Source organism: Tachypleus tridentatus, chromosome 4, assembly GCF_004210375.1.
Source record: "Tachypleus tridentatus isolate NWPU-2018 chromosome 4, ASM421037v1, whole genome shotgun sequence".
In the NCBI taxonomy this organism is placed as follows: domain Eukaryota; kingdom Metazoa; phylum Arthropoda; class Merostomata; order Xiphosura; family Limulidae; genus Tachypleus; species Tachypleus tridentatus.
The window spans coordinates 98,751,291-98,764,080 of NC_134828.1; the positions used below are offsets into that span (position 1 = coordinate 98,751,291).

At 31.5% G+C, this 12,790-nt stretch overlaps 1 protein-coding gene across 1 annotated transcript in view; it reads right to left on the minus strand.

Moving 5' to 3' along the window:
* Nucleotides 1–12,790, minus strand: part of LOC143248389 (neural cell adhesion molecule 2-like) — an 82,947-nt gene that overhangs the window by 49,634 nt on the left and 20,523 nt on the right. The gene's annotated exons all lie outside the window — the stretch shown is intronic.

Genomic DNA, 12,790 nt, shown 5'->3' on the forward strand with positions numbered 1-12,790 from the left:
CTAAAACATCAGCGGTTTATTAAATAGCTGTATATGATGAATGATGAATAAAAGTAAATGTATTTTTATTCAGATCATAATTGTTAGGTTCAAGCTGAGATCTTTCTGGAGTATTGTCCATATAAAGGCATTAATATAGTGTAGGAACTTTAGGAACCTCGATATGAGATTTCTCTATGTTTTCTAATTTGAGAATAAAACTTACGGTGCAAACATTATTGTATTGTTTACATAGTAGACTTTCTATAATCTGTGCGCTAGTTACTGTTTAATAAACTTGATTCTAACAATATGTATAATTCAATCTCAGGTTTCATCCCGACTTCTGAAGTGTAGGTAATATGAATTTTTATTGATACATTCAAACATATTAATTGTATCTCATATTTCCTTAAAACTTCAAAACATATTTCGAACTTAATCTAGCTACCTCTTCCGGTATAGGAATCATATGAGGTTCAATTTTTAGAGTACAAAGAGAGAACAGTGTAATTACTGATAAAGTTAGTTTGTTTCGCTATAATTTTAAAATTAAATTTTAATTGTTTGGCTTGTTATTTATTTGATTTTATGAAAACTAAGTGATTAAAAAACAAAAAAGGAATTTGTAGACACATTACTATTGATAACCACACTTCTTATAATTACATTTATTAAGTACATAACACGAGTTATCCTAACACTATAATTTCAGTCCGAGAATCGCGGGTTCCATTCCCCGTCACACCAAACATGTTCGCCCTTTCAGCCGTGGGGGCGTTATAATGTGACGGTCAATCCCACTATTCGCTGGTAAAAGAGTAACCCAAGAATTGGCGGTGGGTGGTGATGACTAGCTGCCTTCCCTGTAGTCTTACACTGCTAAATTAGGGACAGCTAGCGCAGATTGTCCTCGTGTAGCTATGCACGAAATCCAAAAACAAACAAGCAAAGAAACAAACACGATAATTTCAGGTTTCATCCAAAACACTGAACCATTATTGTTTTTGTTAAAGGGTAAATTACTAAATTATAATTGGAATAAAATATAATAGAAACATCCCTGTTTGGTGATTTCTTTTAAATGAAGCTAGATTATTCCAGTTTAGAATAAGAGTTATTTGTATTTTGTATGTATGATAAATCTACTAAGCCTATCTGCCATCGTCCCTGACTCTGAGCTTCTGACAAGAGAGAAGGCATCAAATCAACAATGCCTTACTACACGATATTTACGCTATGGAAGTGACGTTATTCTTATGAAATACTGGTATTTTTAAGCGCGGAGATATTTTGCGATACAATGGACGATTTGAATCCAGCTAGTCAGATCCAAAATCCACAGCTCTACTACAAGACTAACCATCACACAGTACATTCATATATAGAGTCGTGTGGAACAAAGTTTTATTAGTTACTGCCAGAAAGGTAAATTATACCAGGTATTTCACCTATGTTCCCCTCGGTGGACTCAGCAGATAGCCCGATGTGGCTTTCCTATGAGAAAACACACATACATATGTTTTTAAAAAAGGTCCAATTACTTGAGCGAACGTGGGCTTTAAATTCTTTAATTTATATCACAAAAGTCCAAATTGATCTATCAGAGCTTAACTCTGTTTTACTGATAACCTAATAACTAAGTTAACTTCTTTACACAAACTAATTCATTTATGCCAGAATGATAAAGTTAAGTTGTGTAACTACAATCACGATATAAAAACTAACAGTAATTGGTTTGCGCAGAGCGTAGTTAAAGTCGCAGTATACGTTGAACGTGGTGTATAATTTTCCTATTAAACAGCCTTTATAAATCAAACCAAAAACCTCTTAATCATATAAAAAATAGGACTGTGTATCTAAGTTAAACAATTGTCATACAAAATATTCTAGAAGTATTCACGAGAAAAACAAATATGTTGTAAATCGTAAAGTCTATATTTAAAATCAAAGAAAAAATAATATTCTTTTGTTTTTGTAGAGGAGGTAATTAAATTGTAAGATATATGGCATCACTGCCTTTAAACAAAAAAACAACTTTGGTCGTACGTATGTTTAATATAATGTGCTACAAATGTTATTTAAATTCGTACATAAAGAACAGTAGTCTGAACTTTGATTTCAAAGTTTGACTAAATTATAATCCGCCATACTTTCCACCAAATAGCTACATAAATTCATATATATACGAATGTAGCAGGAAACTAGAACAGATCTGTCTGATTGCAAGCAGTTTTATTAGTTTTTTAATTAGCACTTCAATTATTTTGTGAAGTTGTATCTTGAATAGTATGTTTGAACATTGATAAAACGTATAAACAGACTATATTTTGTTGTTCAATGAGTGAATAAGACATTAATGATAGGTGTTATTACATCACAAAAGATAAAATATGTAAATATGAAATTGATTTTATAAAATAGAAATTTGTTATCTAATGACGAATATTCTACTTTCATTTTTCTTTTGTGTGTCAACTATAAAGTAAATAACAAATTTTATAAAATAAACCAGGCTGAAACCTGGTCACCAAGTGGTAGAATGCGAGTTTGTTTGTTTTTTGAATATCACGTACAGCTACACGAGGGCTATCGGCGCTAGCCAGACCTAATTTAGCTAAAATTAAAAGCAGCGGATCCTCACCGCTAATTCTTAGGCTATATTTTTGTCAACAAACAGTGAGATTGACCCTTACATTATAACGTACCCACGACTGAGAAAGGGAGCATATTTGGCGTAATGGGGATTCGAACTTGCGACCCCTAGATTACAAGTCGAGCGCACTAACCACCTTGTTATGTCACTGTTAGAAATATTGAGTGAATACCTCCTATCCATAAACAGGAAAGATAAGTTCAAGTTTCATTAGGTTTGACGTACATATGTTACCCGTTATTGAAAAACGTAATAGTATAAAATAGTAAAATGAAAATGTCAGTGTTTAACGTATTTTAATGTTTAATGAATCATTAGAATTACTATGACATACATGAATGTTTTAATACCATTGTTGTATTAGTGATAACTCACATCAACAATGTTCAGAGTAATTTCAACTCATGACGTATGAACTCCGTGGATATTATACGCTCTCATGCAGACAACACAAAGTAAAACTAGATTGCTATAAATGAATTATAATTTATCATACGAGCGAGATTGATGGTAACGTACAATTATTATGATTGTAACTTTATTTATGTGTAATTCTTAGGTAACCCATAACGCTTTAGTTTATTTATAATATTAAAGATACATCATTAGTGTATTCGTAATGAGATAATAATAAGTCTTAGCTCTCTGTTCCGACTCTATTGAAGGTATAAAAAAGCAAGTGTCTCAGTCAGATTTCTATTTTTGTTTTCTTTAGACATTAAGAGCATGAAACAGTCCTGTAATTATAAAAACGTTTAAAATATGTTCTGACTATTTTGACCAAAAATGTAATTCTAGAAGGCAATAAGTGTAGGCATGGTAAGTTTGTTTCTAATTAAGTACAAGGTAATGGGCTATCTGTGCTCTACCCATCAGGGGTATCGAAGCCTACTTTCTCGTGTTAGTGCGCAGACATATCGGTGTGCCACTAGGGTGACGTATGCACAGAATGGAACGAGAGGACTACACTTAAGGTGAAAATGCACACCTAATAAAAATATTTTACAACAGTGTTCATGAGGAAAACCTGAGTAATACAAGTGTCTAAGATAGATCACTCATGAACAGGATAAATCCAAGAATAATATGTACAATAAAAAATAATTACTGAAGATCAGTGAAACTATAAAAAAGATAATTTTTGATTTGGCATAATTACAAGTACAAGGTACTAAAACCGCAAGCAGTTAAATATATAAACTTGCTGTTCAAGGCCTTGAAAGAAACTAGAAATCGGTATAGTTAGAGAAAGAATAATAATATCTAAAGTTATTAATATCAGAAACTTAAACAGAAAAATATGAATATGATGAAATGTTGAAATGGTTGTTTAAAAATGAAACATTTATTTAGTCGGCAGGTTGAACAAGAAATTCGATTAATGATAATGTTTTTTATTTAGTAATAAATAAAATAAAATAAGAGTTCATACAATTTCACAGACCTATAAAAATAAGAAAATCGCATAAAGCTATGTACAACATATGTATAAAGAACATTAAACAATTTGTTTAAATGTGTTTATATTGTTACTCATCAAAATAAAGCAAAAAGTTGGCCCGGTATGGCCAAATGGTTCGAGTTCTCAACTCGTAATCTGTGGGTCTCGGGTTCAAATTCCCATCACACAAAATATGGTCGCCTTTTCAGCCGTGGACGCGTTATAATGGTACAGTCAATTCCACTATTCGTTGGTAAAAGAGTAGCCCAAGAGTTCGCGGTGGGTGTTGATGACTAGCTGCCTACTCTCTAGCCTTATACTGCTTAATTAGGAACGGCTAGCTCAAATAGCCCTCGTGTAGCTTTGGGCGAAACTCAGAAACAGAAACAAACAAAGCAAAAAGTTAACATTTCTGTGTTATTATATGACGGTTTGAACACCCATAGTTTAGCCTAGAACATAAACGAGATTTCAGTCCCTTTATATTAGAAATAGAATGGAATAAAAAGGGTTGTAAGTCACACAGTTTTTTGGATTTTTATTTCTTCTGTACATTTTAGTATATACACGATACCTCTGGTTAAGAAGATGTTGTTTTCTTAGTTGAAAACTACTCAATGAGCTATCTGCACTCTGTTCATTGTGGGAAACCAAACCAAACCCCAGATTTTAGTGTTACAAGTCCTTAAACTTACTTTTGTCTTCTCGGAGGAACTTTTGCTTAGGAACTGGCGTGACAAAAAAAGGCTGAATGTGATGACTATGCCATAGGATGATATCTGGACGTACTTGTATGGCCTTAATATAAACTAGCTTGTGTGTTGAAGCTTTTCTAGTTCACTAGATATTTCAATTTAATGAATTAGGGAGGCTAATTCTGTGAATCACATCACCACCCATGTACGGACATACAGTAGAAAACAAACAAACACAATTATGATTGGTTTAAAACCATTTGTGCAATATTAAAAATAACTGAATTTGCCCTACCCCGAGAGGCGTCTGAAATGACTATGTTCATGGTGACATTGAGTTCAAGGGGTTAGTAGTACCACTAAGTCCAAAAAAAATCACCTAAACTCTGGGACAGGAGTAAGATCTCTCACATGTGAATCAGAATCAAAGTATTGGCTGATCAATAATACTAACGAATAATTTATAACTACCGAAACATCAATATGGCCAATAGTAACATGAAAATATGGGAAACGTTAAAATAACTTGAAACTGATATTACTTATTGAGGGAAAAGAAAAATCAAATTAGATAATTTTAGATACAAATTTCAAAGGTGTTTTTTTTATAAATTGTTATCGATGACTATGGACATTTTATTTTTTTTATTTCTTCCTCATCGGATGTGTCATTTTCAAAGATTAAAATCAACATTAATATTTATATATGTTCACAGTGATGACTGTTTCAAAGTAGTTCGCATCATTTTGATCCATACTCTTAAAAGAGCTTATGATAAAATGCAAAATAGAATTCAACAGTCTATAATTTCTTCATTGGCTTTCGTAAGTTTATTTTTTTATTTAAATTATTTGCTTCAACATGTACAACATCTGTGAGACATATGTGAGCTAGAATCATGGAAAAAAATTCTGTGAACAAATTTCGTAGACCAAATACAAGATTTGTATTTATCGAATGAAAATATACCCACTAGTGTTTTAAACCAAATATGATCACTTACAACCAGATGAAAACTATTATGAGCTATTTTCATTAAGGCTCAGCAAGGCCAGATGATTAAGGCGCTCGACTCGTAATCTGAGGGTTAGAAGTTTGAATCTTCTTCTCCAAACATGCTCGCCCGTTCAGCCGTGAGGATATTATAATGTCATGGCCAATTACACTATTCGTTGGTAAAAGAGTAGCCAAAGAGTTGGCGGTAAGAGGTCCAGACTAGCTGCCTTCCCTCTAGTCTTACACTGCCAAATTAGGGACGACTAGCCCTTGTGTAGCTTCACGCGAAATTCAAACAATTTTCGTTACATGCTTCTTTTTTTGTCATACTAAGTACTTATACATAAATATCATGCAAGTCATTAAATAATAACCACAGTAGATATCAGTACAGAAATGTAAAATAAAACAGTAATTTTTTAAAAGATTATTCCTGATCATAACATCAAATAAACCTAACTGCAATAAGAAACTAAAACAAAACTATATATTTCTTAATGGAATCTGCAATAATAAATTTCTTTATTTGTTTTGAATTTTGCTCAAAACTGCCCGAGAGCTACCTGCGCTAGCAGTCTCTAAATTTGAAGATATAAGGGGAAAGAAGCTAGTCAACACCACCCCATCACCATTTCAATAAAAAGTAGTAAGAGTGACCGTCATTTTACAACACCCCCATTGCTAAAAGGGTAAGTATATTGGAGGACGATATATTAATACGTGACCTCCAAATTGTAAATTGAGTTTCCTATCCACTGAAATATTAAGCAGGAAAGAAGAACTCCAGATATCCATACGGAATACCAGATATCTGAAAACAAATTTTAAAGACAAAATGAAGCTACAGAGTTCCTTTAGATGAATGATTAATTTCAAAAGTAGTATTTGACGTTATACTTTTCGAAAGACCTTGTCAACGATTGGCTGTATCAGTTAAACGTGAAGTGCTTTTCGATCCAGAATAAATCAGCACCCTCTCTATTTTGTTTCAGGAATTTTTTTTAAAATCATGCTTCTTTATTACAAGATGATTTATTTCGAGCGGCAGATATCATGATATTTAAAAAAATACATATCAACACAACCCCTTTTACTACATTTTGGTGATATATATAAGAGTTCGTCCATACATTTCCACGATAACTTTTGATACAGCAAATGTACCTTCACAAAATTTGGTAGAATATTAGTATAGATTACACGTATATTGTACAAAAAATCAGATTTTTAGTGTAATACTTTTACTAAAGATCCGTTTGTGAAAATAGAGTCTGTTTTGTTACATTGCAATAAACAGCACTGCTATACTTCATCCGGAATAACTTTGTAATGATACGACATGTAAAAACAAAAGAGCTACGAATAATTTTCTTTCTTGTGCGTGTGATTATGATTGTTAACCTAAACGTAATCCTTTATTATAATAAATCAATCTTACGGTGTAAAGGAAGCCAAGTTATCATCTTGTCGATGTATTCCCATCCCAAAAGAAAGAAACTAGTTATACAACGTACGGTATAGTTTTTATTTTGTGCAAGCTAACGTATCTTGCTTTAGTAATTATACCGTACTTTGAAAAAATTAGATTTCTATTTGAATATTAGATATTTCCTTCTGTCTATCACATATTACATACAATATTACCAAACATAACGTGATGAATGAATACTATAAAACTTTCAAAACCTTCTTCTCATTTTGATTACAATATGTATAAAATTTTCTTACGTGTACCACCATTTTTTATATTCAAATAATAATTCGTTCATGCATGTACAAAAGAAATACAAAAACAGAACGCAATATTAATCCACTAACACCTCTTCACTGCTATTAATTAGTATGTTGTAAACATCTTTCTATCCTTACAGCTAATTCATATGATCGAAATGATACAATAGCAACAACAATAAAGATTGGTTCTAATATAAACAACAATTACAAAAAGGTCGTCGACTCAAAGTCAACTTTGAAGAACGTTTTCAAAGTAAATTAATAATCTACTATGTATCAATGAGTTTACAGCTGAAGAAACTGTGTGTTCTAATTATAAGCGAAATAGCTTGAATCATATATATATATTTAAATTAGGTGTGCTCATTATTAGATGTATAAATTTAGGTCTCATCTACGCATGACTCGCCTTCATCAGAAGTCATATTAATGAGATTTGACTAGAATCGAAATTATTTAAATGATTATGGCATCATTTAGACAGTTAAACTGTATGAACTGTTTTAATGTAATGTTCAGTATATATGGTACACGTAACAGTAAAAGATATGATAATTATCTACGTTTCCTTTCGTAGTTACAAGTAAATGTTGTATTCACTTACCATATACATAACTTTCTGTTTGAATTGCGTTAATAAAATAACAAGTTTGATAGTAACTTTAAGATAATTAGAAAATATTAAATTGTTTGTTTATTGAATTTTTACTCTTAACTACTCGAGGATTATATGATTAGTCGTCCCTTATACTGAAATGATAGACTATATTATAGCAAAGGGAGCTAGTCAACACGATCTACTACCAAATGTTTGAATATCCTTTACCGACAAATAATGGTATTGACTCTCATATCTTAACACTTCGCATGGCCGTAAATCCATCTCACGACCTGCAGATTGTGGTTCAAGCTTCTTGTACATCAAACCATACTGGGTTCAAAAATTTAAATACTAACGTAGAGGACCTTCAAACGAATACTTTATAATATATGACATACAAGTCTGAAATATGCGCAAATTCTATGTATCTTAGTACCTAATTATTTATTTTTACTTTTTTAAATTCATTTCTTTGATAAGTTATATAAGTGTATTTAAATGTTCTGAATCATATCATATCATTAAAACTTTCAGTTTACTCTATGTGTTTCTCAATTAATATTGTGTGACAAGAACATATTATTGTAGATTTTTTTCAATGTGTACAGAAAACATCATTCTCATTATGTATAGAATTACAATGTGTTATTTAGAAAAGATGAAATTAAAATATATGTCCTACATCATGTCTGACAATTATATATATATATGGTCTCCAAGTTATGGATGTGTCGTGTGCAGATAACCGAATATTACATTACGTAACTTGTATATATATTACTAAAGTAGTATTTGACATTATAATTTTCGTAAGATATAGTCACTGATTTGCAGTATCAATTAAAGTCGTAGCTATTCCAGAACCGGAGGAAATCAGTTCCCTCTGTATTTTGTATTAGTTGCACTAAGGAATGGAATTTTAAAAATATTCTGCTTATTAATTACCAGATGATTTAAAAGATAAATATTTACACCAATTGTGCAATTATTTAACTTCTTTTAGTAACATTTAACCAAACTACCGGTTTTTTAAAACCTGTTTAAATTTCCAAAGATAAAAATCTGTGAAATGTACGTTTTGATTAAAATCGTTTGAAATAATAAAATATTAAATGAAACACTCGCAATTCACAGCTTCATCAACACACATTGTTCAACTATTTTATAAGTCGTATAGTGATAAAGCCAAATTTTATGTATAGAAAAAAGAAATTTCCAAACAATATACTGTGCAATAGTTGTAACTTTTGCACGAAAGTGGATCGTAAATTTGCTGGCAGTTAAATAACAGAGACAAAGAAAGGTCTCAAAAACATAGCATGAAAACAGTATAGAAAGTAATAATACATATTTATATATAACATATTATATTTATAGTATAAGTGTTATTTCTATAGGCAGGTAAAACCAGGTTTTTCTTTGTTTCAGTTTAGTGTTATTCAAATGACTGTGCAAGCAATATAACGTTGAAAATATATAGTGTGGTAGACAGAACTAATATCCCTACTTCACGTGATCTTGAGAACATATATAACATGTGGTAACTTATGAATACATAATTGTGTTTCTGTAGTTCAGTGAAATTAGAGAGTTAAAAAGAAACAAAATCACTTTTCTGTACCTGATGAAATTACTATGAATAAGTAAATTGATTTTCACAATTCAATAAAAGTAGTTTTTGAGAAAATTAATCACCTGTCTTCTGCACAATTTGTGACCAGTTGCGAATTATTAAAATAACAAACACTTTCAACAAGTTATTTTACCATTTTATACAGTTTTCACTAAACAAGTAAACCTAATTAATTGGAGTTAGTTAATGCAAAACAACAATTTTCGCAAAATTATTGATATGTTTGTTATCAGTACTATTTGCTCATCAGTATAGAACACTGTGTTATAAACAAGTTTTTTAACAGTTTTAATAAACCTCAACTATCGGAGTTAGCTCCCCCCCTCTTCGGTGGCTCAGAGATAAACTGGGTTTTGATAACAAGATTTGAGCACAACAACAACGAAATTGTAGGAGTTTAATGACTTTTTTAGTCCATAGGGTATTCATTATTTAATGTAAAACGATAAAAACACTATGACCCGAGCGCTTCGACATGTGAACTTTTTTTTTTCAGAAGTAAACTTGGAATGTTTAGTTTACCACCTAACACTTCTTGAACCTAAACTTTTTTTCACACATCATTATATAATGTATACTCTTTGAACAGATCATTTATAAATAACATTGATTCATCAAATATTTTAGAATTTCCACATCTCAAATTTGTCATATTACTGGTATCCTGTACTGATTCGAGTATCTAGTTGCACTGTTTTTTACCCGTCAATATCACATTTGTTTCAGTCTTTTTTTTGCATTTTGGTAATAAATACTCAAACTTTTGCTGCGATGTTCTTTGGACTTTGTTCAAAAAATGACTTTAAATAATATTGTCAAATGAATAAAAGGAAGGCTGTTAATAAGTATTACAATTACACATGTAAACTGTTTCCAGTCTTTCGTTATTACTGGTTTGCTACTTAAACAAACCTTAATGGGTATTAATAATTAAGCAGAACGTTACCTAAACAAACCTCAATGGGTACTAATAATTAAGCAGAACGTTACTTAAACAAACCTTAATGAGTATTAATAATTAAGCAGAACGTTACTTAAACAAACCTTAATGAGTATTAATAATTAAGCAGAACATTACTTAAACAAACCTTAATGGGTATTAATAATTAAGCAGAACGTATTTTGGATACAAAGTTATTTTGTTCACAACTTAATTTCTGTTTTGTTTTATTCTACTGGGTTTCTTACAATTACCTCTCTGGCATTGCATTGAGTTTATTTGTTTTCGAATGTGTCTTTATAGCAGTTTAAAGGGGATTGTATAAGTTATAAGAAAACTATTTTTGTATATATATATATATGTAAACCATCAGGTCATGTAATAACCAAATCAACATAAAGTTGAAGAACAACATTCTGACATTCTTGGTTTTTTGTAGTTAGTGTGATGTCCCTAATATTTATTACCTTTTGAAGAGATATATAGCAATCCTTTCTGACACAAAATATGCAAATACTCAGATTGTGAAGGTGCAAACTGATCAAGCATCTATAGTTTACACGAAATTAATATCACCTGCACTTAATAGCATTGGAGAACAAAGACATATGGATTAGTTTGGAGGTTCATGACCATCAAGAAAGAAACTTGCAACAAGTCGTAGCCCAGATATGGTAAACAAAATGTAACGAATTGTACGAGTCGAGAATATAGCAACACAAAGGTCAATGACAAACATTACGTAATTACGTTTCCAATCAACAGCACACAACACAGTTAGGAAAGAGCTCCATTTGGAAAAGTCATAAATGTCACATATGTATAAGTTGCTTACACCACATATGAATACAACCGTCGTACACCTGAAGCAATTAGAGTAGTAAACGGTATTCTTAGTGTTTCATACAAAAAAATACCAGTCATCAAGTGCAGAACCTATGACTTTATGTGTGATCAAACAGTTGGGACGAGTGTTAGTAGATTGTCGTTCTCATACACGTAATGGATTATGGAAGTATGTAAATGGGATTGATATGCTTTGAGCATGAAACTTTTTATCGCGGACCTTCAGCAATGAAATAGCCACTCTGTTGGACTATTTTTAAGAACGGTCGTCAGAAAGAGCATAACTAAGCGTCGCGAGACAAAAATTGTAAGGATGTAATCAGACTCCAAAATCATTCAGTCTTTCCACGTTTACCTGAACATTGCACATCGTGTTCAGCTTTGCGTATTTGTTCATAACTTTCATCCGCCATTGTTACACGACTTATTGTAACTTATATCTCAATAGAAATGTCTCTTTCTATGAATCTCATAAAACCTTTTAACAATGGTTACCGATTTAAACGCAGTTTTCGTTTTTTTTACAACGAGAAAAAACACAAACTGTTACGACTATACATTATAATAAATGGTTGCGATTGAACAGATATTTGTAATTTTATATCCATTATCGCTCCAAGTGGCACAGCAGTATGTCTGCAGACTTACAACGGTAGAAACCGAGTTTCGATATCCGTGGTGGGCAAAACACAGACAGCCCATTGTTTAGCTTTGTGCTTAACATCAAACAATCGTTATCTCTATATTTTTGTGAGAATTGAATGTTTATGATCTATTTTTGTGGCTGTAACCAAAATATATTGTGTTAAAATACTAATTGTAATCTTTAATGATAGGAATGAATGAAAATAGGAATTCTCTTTATTTTCTAGTAACTCGGCATGGCCACGTGGTTAAGAAATTCCACTCGTAATCTGAGGGTCGCGGGTTCGAATTCCCGTCGCACGAAACATACTCGCCCCGTTATAATGTTACGGTCCATCGCATTATTCCTTAGTAAAAGAGTAGCCCAAAAGTTGGTTATTAAGTGGTGTTTGGTATAGATACAACATTCATAGATTATACAAGCTTTACCTTTATTTATCTTATGTCTAATTTAAAATACCAGTTAAGTTTCCTCAAATGAAACCGCTTTCAAGTATTCCAACGTGCCGTGTTTATTTGCTGTTAATATGTATTTATATTATATTATTTGGTAAATCATATTATGTAAGAACTTCATGAAATAGAACGACTTACATCCATTCAGCGTTTTTAAATCACTGAAG